This window comes from Schistocerca nitens, chromosome 4 (genome assembly GCF_023898315.1).
Source record: "Schistocerca nitens isolate TAMUIC-IGC-003100 chromosome 4, iqSchNite1.1, whole genome shotgun sequence".
NCBI lineage: Eukaryota > Metazoa > Arthropoda > Insecta > Orthoptera > Acrididae > Schistocerca > Schistocerca nitens.
Window position 1 is genome coordinate 40,398,941 of NC_064617.1, and position 11,796 is coordinate 40,410,736.

The 11,796-nt window shown below is 39.8% G+C and overlaps 1 long non-coding RNA gene across 1 annotated transcript; it reads left to right on the forward strand.

Annotated features, from left to right (window-relative positions):
* Positions 1 to 2,898: 2,898 nt before the first annotated feature.
* LOC126253234 (uncharacterized) lies at positions 2,899 to 7,737 on the forward strand. Its single transcript, XR_007545924.1, has 3 exons — positions 2,899 to 2,934; positions 7,145 to 7,310; positions 7,495 to 7,737. It is a non-coding gene; the product is annotated as an uncharacterized LOC126253234 (long non-coding RNA).
* The last annotated feature ends 4,059 nt before the right edge of the window (positions 7,738 to 11,796 follow it).

An 11,796-nucleotide genomic window follows, 5' to 3' on the forward strand; every position in this document is an offset into this window, starting at 1 on the left:
CAGAGGCTGTCCACAAGGAGGCGTCCTGAACCCTCTAGTGTGGAACCTTGTGGTGAATGAACTCATTGTAGAATTGAACTATAGACAGTACTTTTGCCAAGGGTACACAGATGATCTTGGCAAATTTTCAAGTACAGTCAGAGCTATGCCATAAGGAGCATTGGACATTGTGCAAAATTGGTGCAGGATGGAGGATAAGAGGATCTAAGGGTCAGCCTTAAGAAGACTGTTGTTGTACTATTTATGAGGAAGCAGATCTGACACACATTTTGGACTCTCAAGCTTCTTGATGAAACTACCACTGAAGGGGATGGTGAAATATCTAGGGGTGACCCTGGATGAGAAATTATTGTGGACCCCTCACATAAGGAACACCTGTTCCAAGGCAGAAGGTACTCTGAGTACCACAAGAGCTTGTGGTAAAACCTGGGGCTTGAGCTCCACAAGTATGTACTGGATATATACCTTGTAGTAAGACCTATGATCACTTATGGGGCTACAGAGGGATCGAAAAAGGTAGAACAGCAGGTAGCTGCTAAGGAGCTTGCTAAGACGCAGAGATTGGCCTGCTTCGCCATTACAGGTGGAATTAGCAGCACACCCATTGCTGGAATGAGAAACATGCTAGACATGCCCACATTAAACCTGTGGGTAAAGATGAAGGCAGCAGCTGGAGCACACAGGTTGAAGACTGGCAAAAACTGGAAATTACTGGGCTATCCAGGGTCTCTCACTAAAATACTGAGTGAGTAGAAATAGGTACGGTTGGGGAAATGTCGGCCAGCTATATAATACCTCCCAGCTGCTTCAACAAGCCTTTCAGTGTAGTAATTGGAAGTAGAGAGCTCCGGGAGAAGAAAATTTGACACCATACTGGTTCACTTACAGTTCAAAAACAGGCCAAGGTGTTGGCACTGGGGTATAAGGAGTGCAGCCAAGGCTGGAGAGTGAAGTCTCTCTAGGGAAGATTGCCACTGTGTTTCAAGCAGAAATCTGCTATCAGGGTGTGTGTAGCACCTCCACAAATTATTCTCTCCAGAGGTCATAGCATTTTCATTTATTCAGGCAGCCAAGCAGCCGTGAAAGCACTGGCAGCCTCTGCAACAAGCTCAAAGATCATGGCAGAATGCCCCAAAGTCCTTGTGGAGCTAGGGGAAAGCAATAGGGTAAACCTAATGTGTTTCCCTGGTCACTCATGGATTAGCAGTAATGAGCAAATTGATAGGCTGGCCAGGATAGGGGCTATGACAACATTTATTGGTTCAGAACCTGTCCTGACAATCACCAAGGTGATGATCAAAATAAAACTATGAGACTGGACAAGGAGACAGCATGTAGAATATTGAGCTAAGACAAAAAACCAAAAACATGGCAGGGTATTGATACCGAAGCCATTTTCTTAGAGAAGTCTCTCAATCCTGGGCTTCAACAGGAGAGAAATGAAACTCAAGGTTTGATTATTGAAAGTCCATGAGAATATAAAATAAATGCCTACATACAATGGGGATAATAGAAGAAGACCCCAAATGTAGGACATGTGGTGTGGGCAAGGAAACTGCATCACATTTGATCTTCGAATGCGAGGCACTGGAGATTAAAAGCCACAGATTATTTGGATCAAACAGACCTGAAGAATTTGTATCTAGCAAAGCACTGGTAAAGGATCTCCTTGCCCTGTTGAGGGGCATCAGTTGGCTTTACTAGACACACAGGGAGTGATACCGCACAATAAATTCTGTTTAGATGCGGGCAGCAGTGGGCTTGACCAATGTTTTTGCTTGCCTGATAAAATCAAATCAAAATCAAGTCAAGGTCCTTGTATCAGTATGTTTGTCTTTAAGGCTCTTCTGTGCATGTCAACCAAAATGAACACTGTGTTGTTCCAGACTAGTCCAGAGTTCATCAGATTGCAGTTTCCTTATGAGAAATCACACACTGTACCCTATTCAAACACTGGTGACAAGTAATGGACAACAGGACATCAAGATGATCACAAGCTCAAAGAGCTGCATATTGGGTGGCAGAAGCAGCTTTGATCAGCATGGAGCATGACCGTACCTTACTGAAAGATCCACTACATGAAACTTGTCCTAAATATTCTCCACAAAAAGCAACTGCTTTGTGGCAGTCAATATACTTGTGCAGACCAGTTTGCAGAGAAAGTGTTTCAACCTAAGACTGTGAGCCTGGCCATCCTCCCAGGATGTTGCCCCAGAAAGGCAGGCTGCAGGTACCCACAAAGGAGCGTTCAATGATCCTTTAACACTTGAAGAGATGGCCGTTTAGAAACGGCCAGATTTTTGCAGCTTTATACCCTTAATGCCCCAAGCATCCCACCCGATACTACCCATTATGACCAGGGGCTTGCCCCATGGTTGCCACCCACCCACAACAAGGACCATCTGGAATGGTGGACATTGCCAGGCGTTCTGATGCTCCAGGATGACAAGCAAGCAGTCCTTATCATAAATTGGGAGGCAACAGCTCAGGTATCAGTAGTGTGATCCCTGTGTTGTCAGGGGGCCCCCACCACGTGGACTGGCTACACATGCTGGTGACCTAGTGAGGGGGGTGGGGGGTGGATGTTAGTTAATGCTTGTTATTGGTTTCCCCAGGTTCTATGATGTCAAATGGGAAAGCTGCCTTGGGATATCATTTTACTCCTATTCCACTTGCAATAGGTCATCACATTACATGGCTTCAGCAACAATTTCATATAGTACAGCGACTTCCTAAATATTTATGTAGAACTTTACCTGCACACTGATAGTTTTGCTCAAGAAAGAACAAATATTTTCTTAACAAAAGGCATCACCCACGATATTGTAACAAAACAGTTTACCAAGCTTCTTCTAATAATTTCCAGGTATGCAGCTAGATCCCATCGACATTCTGCCACGATACTTTGGCCCAGAGACGTCCGGCCATCATCAGGTGAGTACACAACTACTGAAGAGCCCAGGTGCAGTCACGGTATTTATGCCGAATCTCGCGCATGTGAAATGTGCTGGCATCCTACAGCGCATGCATCAGGTTTTGACATGCGCAGCGTAGCTGAGTTGTACGTGCTGCCCTCGGTGGTGAAAATAATGGTTCATCTAGTCATTGAGTATCGAATGACACTGTCGATTCCGCTGTGATTGTATAATTTTAATAACAGGATTCCAATTTTTATCCAGCTGAAAGCGTTGTCACGATTTATAAGATTATTGGCAAGATGTATTTCCACTGATTCCTTGATTAAAGAATCCCAAAAACCGGAAACCGGGGATAAAATTTTTGTTCCATTGTATTCCATTGAATATCCCAATGAAATACAGTGCTCTGCTACTGCCGATTTTGACGGTTGCCGCAGATGGGTGTATCTTTCATGTTCTATACATCGTTCATGGACAGTTCTTGTCATCTGGCCAATATATGCAGAGCCACATTCACAGGGAATTTTGTAGACGCCTGCTTTCTTCAGTTGTAAATCGTCTTTAACGGATCCAACCAGGGCCCGTTTCTTTGCTGGTGGACGGAAGATAACCTTGATTTTATTTTTCTTCAGTAATCGGCCTATTTTTGACGACACATTCCCAGCGTATGGAAGGAATGCAGTTGATTTAAAGTCATCATCTGCGTCCTCAGTGTGTTGCTTCTTGTTATGATAGTTGCGCATAGCCTTCCTTATTTGGCGAGAAGTGTAGCCATTCTCTTTGAAAACCTTCTCCAAGTGTTCTAATTCTGCGTGGAGGTTTTCATCATCTGATATTATATGCGCTCGATGTATTAAGGTACTGAGAACACCGGCTGTTTGTGCTGGGTGATGGCAGCTTGACGCCTGGAGATAGAGATCTGTGTGAGTCAGTTTCCTGTACACAGAATGTCCTAATGACCCATCATTTTTACGGCGTACTAGCACGTCTAGAAACAGGAACTGGATGGAGATTGAAAAAGAGGGCACTTTACCGTCTGCCATGAGGCCATACAGCAAAAGTATCATCTATGTACCGCCAGAAGACTGTAGGCTACGGTATGTAGAATCATTTAGCTGACAATATATCTTCTCATTGTAGGCTTCTCTTGTCAGAAGAACTGTGGCGTTACCCTTATCCGCAGGCAGTACGACTATGCTAGTATCTTCTCTCAGGCTGCGGAGAGCAGCTCTTTCAGTTGGCGAGATGTTACTCCGTTGTGGCGCACATTTCAACAACGTTCGGCAAGATTCATGTTGAATTTATTATTATTTTCAAGTCAGAAGTCACAGTTTACCAAGCTGCTTTTCTGCAAAAGCTAAAATTTGACCTAAATAGGGAAAGTCAGAAGTCACAGTTTACCAAGCTGCTTTTCTGCAAAAGCTAAAAATTTGGCCTAAATAGGGAAAGATGAGACAAAGACTAAATTGGACATTTTGCCACTGTATTGAGAAGTATACAAGACAATCAAAGATGGAAATGTGGAAAATGAATGAATTATCCTGTGTTGTCCCATTACTCATATCAACCTCCCCCCCCCCCCCCCCCACCTCCGCCCCCCCTTCCGCAAGGCCAAGGTAATGGTAACTATCATAAACAATCAATATATCTACTGTGTGCAATTTGTTAAACACTTAGAATCACTTGGCTAAACAAGACATGAACATATGAACATGAGATATTTGATTTTCTAGTTTTAATCTTCTTATTAAATAAACATTAAATAAAGACACTCACCTTCAAAATTGCTGGCAACTGTTCATGTGAGATGTTGACTTCGCCATAGTACATAAAATCAACTATTATTTTCAAGTCACTGTATTTAACATCTGTCAGTATAACAATTGGATGCTGGCATGGATTCATTGTAAACAGCATCTGTGTGAAGACAAAAGCATCAGATAACTAAAGCATCCGAAAAGATATGTGAAGCATAAACAAGTATTAAGAGGAGGAATTTTTAAACCCCCAATTTTTATTATTAAAGTTTCAGCCAACAAAAGAAGTTTAGCTGGTAATAGGAGCTAGAAATGGGCCTCCAAAACACAAAAGTAAACCTTCAGTCTCACAAGTAACATTTCTCATGAGACTGTCTCATTAGATATCAAAAAAATACTGAACGTACAAATATCATTGCTAAATGTGTCTTCAGAGTCTATAATTCTCAAATTAAATATTATTTACTTCACACCAAAACTCAACAAATATGTATTTTATCTCTTGAGCAACTAAATTACAGTAGTTTCTGTGTCTTGTGGAGGTGTACTCTCATCGCAGTGGTAGAAGGGAAGAGACCAGGAAGTCACGCGACTGGGCTGAAATCGGACTTCATCTATCACAAGTGCACAATATGGAAATCAGCACATTCGGCTGCCACCACATGGCAGGTACTGACATACGGAACACTCCATCTTTAAAATTGTGCAGGCAATGGGCTTATTATGTGCCACAATCATGAGTTTACTATGAGCAGCTTGATTCAGAAAATGCTGCCACTGCTACCAGTATCAGGTGGCATGGGCGAAAATATGTTTACTAATCAGGTTACTGTAGGTCATTGTGAATTGTATCTAAAGATAGATAAACCATACTGCTTCAAATCACTCATCAGTTCACTGTGGGACAATAACAGGTGGTGACCAGCCACATCACTCAGAACTACTAGCACAAAAGAGACGGGGCCAGCACACCCTAACTGGATAGACTGCCTGCACTAGTTCTAGTGACCAATCATAGATGCTGTGACCGAATATGTAGCATGTAACTTCAAACACATTACACGTGTCAATATCCCTGTGAGACTGCAGCCAGTATGAACTTCTCATTTGTGGTGTCTCTCTCTCTGTAATCATGCAGTGCAAGGAAACCACTGGAGTAAGACGTAAGATTGAAACCAATATTTACACATTGAAGACATGGGAAGGTCTAAAAAGCTAAGTATGGAGTACATTTCTGTTTGTTGTAGACAAAACAGTTTGTCTACTGGGTACATATCGTGCATAAACTGCTCCACATTATTGTGTTTACAGTCGGGAACCACTCGTTTAAAGAAACACAGTTGCAAAAAACCTCACAAAGATGCAGCTCCTTCAAGGATACCAGCACCAGCAGTAATAAAAAATAGCATTAAAAGGTCTGATATCTTTAGCACCCATTGCAACACACTTTCCTGTAATACTGTTTCCAGTGAAGGTTTCTGAGAACTAGGCCAAGAATTAATACATCTAGGTGCACATTATGGAGAAGATAATGTGGGAGATGTCATGTCACATCCCTCTACTATAAGCAGACATGTCAAAGAACAAGCTGATGAAATACGAAACAGCATAATGCCTTCTGTTATAGTGGAAGTTATTAATAAAACACATGCTGCCGACAACGTGTGGATTGATTTGCATAATCAGGTGCACTATTTGATGCTTACAACACATTACATTAACACAGATTGGTCTCTTGTGAACGATGTTATATTTACAACAAAATTCCCAGATGTTAAGAGGAGGGAAATAAATATTATAAGACAAAATGAAGAGAGGATGGCTGATTGGAACGTTTCACCAGACATGTTGAACAGTTTTGTTTGTGTCTCCAACCAGGGTGCCAATGTAACAGAGGCTTTGGAAAATCAGGAAAGGACTGCTTGTGCTACTCATTGTATAAATACAGCACTTACCCATACTTTCCATGAAGATAGCTTCTTGTTAAATCATGCCCTGAACATCGCATCAACAATAAATACTGCAAAATGCATTGTAAGGTGCATTAAGAAAAGTGGTCTCTGCTCGTCTTTGAAATCATCATTGAAACAAGAGGTGTGCACATCCTGGAACACCTCGCACACTATGTTGGAATCCTTACACATTCAGTATAATGAAGCTGCAGCTTTGCTGATGGAAAAGGACTCCACTGACAGATTGCAAGGATATGATAATGAGCTTGCAGGAAAAATTGCACATTTTCTGAGACCATTTAAAGAGGCCACAATTGAATTAGAAGGTGAAAAAAAACAACAATCCGGTTAGTTGTGCTTTGGTTTCACAAACTGCAACAAATTTGCAGTGTCAATGACACTGACTGTCAGGTGAGTGAGTACTGTAGTTAAAAGAACTGTTTCATTACGATATGCGATAGATTTATAATTAACTAGTGTAATTGATGTGTACTAACAGATACATATTTTTTAACAGGAGGTACAAAGAATTAAAAATTGAGCCTTGACTTTTGTTTGTGAGAAGATTGTGATCACTTCCAGACGTAAAATAGCTACGTTTCTTTGGCCATCTTTCTGTGGTCTTAATATGCTTGAAATAAATGAAAAGCAGGACATTCTTAGCAATGTGTGCTACTTACAAGGTACAACATGCAATCATCAACATAATCATTTTTGCAGAGTTCATGGATAGTGTATTATTGAGAAATGGGAATGTTATAATCTGCATAATATTTCATTAATGTAAAACACCTTGTTTTTATGGGAACATTTCAGTGATTTCCACATCAGTTTGGTATTACTTGTCTCTTTTGTTTATTTTCATAGATCCTTCAAGTACTGTGTCATCACCACCCAGAAAGAGAGATCGTTTCAAGGAATGGAGGAACAACAGATCATCCACAGCAGATGAAATAGATATCTACATTTTAATGCACGCCGGAGATGATGGTGATATCTTAAACTGGTGGAGCAGACATGAAATCTGCCAGGCCTGACTGCAGTTGCAAGATTTATTTTATGTATCGCAGCAACAAGCGCACCTAGTGAAAGATGCTTTAGTAAATCTGGCAAGTTACTAACAAGTCACCACAGTCAATTAAATCTGGAACGTGTTAGTCATTTACTGCTGATCAACAATAACTGTATTTTTTTTAAAAAGTATGGCATGTTACATCTGTAAATGTTTAATGCTTGTATGCTTTCTTTATGAAGATAGTTGTCTTCTATATTACAGGGACAGCACTTATATTTTTCCTTTCATTAATAGGAAACATTAAATGTCTTCTGTTTGAAATGAGACTCATTTTCTATCAGTGATTGTATTGAAATATTTTACTTTCCAAGTGCTTTATGAATTTAGCTGTGTCACGTTCCCATTCTCGGAAACGTTACTTTTGAATTAAAAGAGAGAGAGACAGAGATAAAAACAGAGTGTGAGTGAGTGAGTGAGTGAGTGGCGTTGGATTTGTACACTACAGTACAGCGAGCTGGAGTGAGGCGAGGCGGAAGCGGTGACTGGTCATGCTCAGTTATCTTAATGTCCATAGTACAGGCAGTACTTTTTTACTTAAGTTGTTAAAGTACTAAACGTTTACCATATTTTGAACACATTTTCGTACTCCAGTGTCCATACCCTTCATGAATAACCACAGTTAAATCAAGTTCTACTGATTTTGGTACATACAGTCTCCATCTGAGTCTAACTTTCTTTCCTCTCCTAAACAAAACATGATTTACTGTAATCCATTGTACCACATCATTCTCCATTGTCTGTCCTTGGTCCAAGGTTTTCCACTTATCCCCAAAATAAGGATTACAGTCATGTCCTCCTTTATTCTTAAGGCCACGTTTCTTACTTCATTATTAGCAGAACTTACTGATAAAACATTAATGCTGAAGATAACTCCAGGACCTTCCATTCTCAGTAAACCCTTCATGCACAATGGCAAGTGTGGTAACATGTCAGGAACTTCATTTTGCAAACCCTCTGTATACATAATTTCAATTTGATATTCTTGCAGAAACAGTACCCAACACATGCCATGTAGCAGTCAATTTACCATAAGGGAAGCAAGTGCTTTGTGATCAGTATACACTATTGTCTTAGATCCCCAAACTGGAATTAGAAGTTTTTTCATAGTCCACACTATAGCAAATAATTCTCTATCTGCTACTGTGTAGTCAAGTTCATATTTTTTTTTTTTAGAGCTTGACTTGGAAAAGTTAATCTGTTATGTTCTCCCATGCTAATATTCAACTCTCCTCTAAACAACTCTCACACTATTCCATACTCTGAAGCATCAGTACTTAAAAGGTTTGTCCATCTGTGGGTGTTTTAAAATTGGTTCCTCTACTAGAGCTGCTTTAATTTAAGGCCTTAGACTCTTCGTTCTCCCACATCGATTTAGTTTTTCTTTCCTTCAATAAGTGTAATAACTTAGGATTGTTCGTAAGGTTACCTCAAATATATTTCCTATAGAATCATGCTAGTCCCAGTAAGGCTTTCAATTGTTTCTTACTTTTACATTCTAGAAATTATTTTTTAACTCTTATCCTGTCCTGATCTGCTTTTATTCCATTTATACCTACCAGGTGCCCAAGAAACTTAACTTCCTCTCTCCCAAAAATTGGCACTGACAATCTTACAGTGATACCTGTAAGTGTAAAATCTTTCTAGTGTTCTAACCAGTACATCACAATGTTCTTCCCATGTCTTGGACACTAGGAGTATGTCATCTACAAAGATTATTAGTTCTCTCAATAAATCGTTACCCAGCACACCACTAAGATTCTTATAAATACTGACGGCGATATTTAATCCAGAGTGTAACCCTCTAAATTAATCTGACTTACACGCATACAAAAAAACAGTAAATTTCTTTGAAGTTCCATCAAGTTTGACTTGGCAGTACCGAGACAGGAGATCCATCGAGCTCAAATACTACGCTTGCTTAAACTTCATCAATATTTTGTCTATACTGTCAGGTTGATCTCCTTCAGGTTCGATGTGCTTATTTACAGCACTTGCGTCCAACACTAGAGGTACTTCACCTGTCACTTTATGCACTACTAATAACTGGTTACTGCATGCACTAGGACTCCTTTCTATTATTCCTCCTCCTAGAATTCTATTAATCTCCTCTTGTACAGCTGGTCATACATTCAATTGTTCTGGATAGGGTTTACAGAAAAAAGATGATTCATTTTGATCTTAAACCTACATATGTGTTTACAAGATACTCCAGGTTTATCTGAGAGATCTTTACTACACTTTGGTAAGTCATGGAATCGTGATCTATACCATATATTGACAAACGGGAAAGCGCTGGTAGATAGGCACAATAAAAAAACACACAAACACACACACAAAATTTCAAGCTTTCGCAACCAACGGTTGCTTCTTCAGGAAAGAGGAAAGAGGGAAGGAGAGGGAAAGGAGGGAAAGATGAAAGGGTGTGGGTTTTAAGGGAGAGGGTAAGGAGTCATTCCAATCCCGGGAGCGGAAAGACTTACCTTCTTACCTTAGGGGAAAAAATGGCAGGTACACACACACACACACACACACACACACACACACACACACACACACACACACACACACACAAGCAGACTGCTTGTGTCTGTATATGTGTGGATGGACATGTGTGCGTGCGTGCGCGCGCGCGTGTGTATACCTGTCCTTTTTTCCCCCTAAGGTAAGTCTTTCCGCTCCTGGGATTGGAATGACTCCTTACCCTCTCCCTTAAAACCCACATCCTTTCATCTTTCCCTCTCCTTCCCTCTTTCCTGACGAAGCAACTGTGGGTTGCAAAAGCTTGAAATTTTGTTTGTGTGTTCTTTTATTGTGCCTATCTACCAGTGCTTTCCCGTTTGGTAAGTCATGGAATCTTTGTTTTTAATATATTTTTCCCATGTGGAATGTTTCTTTCTATTTTATTTATGGTATAGATAATTTTTCTATAATTCATTTGACAGATCAGATTATAAGCTTTCATACTAATTAGTTCTCCCAGTGTACTTTGTGTATCCAAGGAGTTCTCTAAATAAATCACAATGCTTGCTGCTACAAGGCAAATGTTAAATGTCTTGGTATTACCAGTAATCTTCCCACTAAATTGTACTGCATATACTTGGTCTTAAGTTAATAACTGTACTGAAAAATCCAGTATTTCTTTAAATCTTATCAGCCAATCAATATCTAATAACAGCTGCATGTTTACTTTAGGCATTACTAAGCATGTCTGAACAAATGTAAAATTGTTTAATGCTATCAGTAAGTGCACTTTGTGCTTAATTGTCTTGCTTTGCTTCCAGTTATTCCTACTAGTATACTGCAGTAATGGGCAGCATTGGTTACACACTCTCACGATTTGATACTTTGAATGACGACTCAGACACAGTAGAAATTTCATTTCCCAAATCTATGTACACACGCACTTCCTGATTGTCATTCAGTCCTGAAAATACTAGTTTAGTAAACTTGATACCTGTTTGTCTTCTTCAGCAAGCAAGTAATTTTGTAATGGTTTTACCTCACTAAATGCAACTAACTTTCTTTTCATATGGGCATACACTTAGTTTGGCACATCCTGAATCATGACACCTTGACAAGGATATCAATCGTTTTTAATTACTATTGTTGTTTGGTTTGTCAAAAAAAGCTACACTATTCTAGCACCTTCCTTTAGGTCACTATTTGTTAATGTTTGTGTATCAGCACTTCATATGTCCCATCTTTTTTGTTTAGATTTGTTATTCTGACTTATTTACCTGACAGTAATTAACCTCTCATTTTTCTGGTATTTAGGGTTAAATTTACCTCCAATCTTTCTAGAGTCTTCCCACTTTTGTGGTAATGATCTGGAAAACACTTGCAGGCAGTACTTTGGATAAACTTTTCCATCTGGTTTAAACTTTGGAATATGCTTCCAGAAGTTCATTCTGCTTCCTAACTAATTCCTCTAATACTATTTTTGTATCAAAAGCTTTGAACTTGAACTTGACTTTCTATTAATTCCCTTCTAGTTTTTGCCAATTCATCCCATAGTCTTTTAAATTCATTAGTGTTGTTAATGGCTTCATCCCTGAAAAGCTGTCCATTTCCAAAAGTGTGTGAAGTCTCCTGAA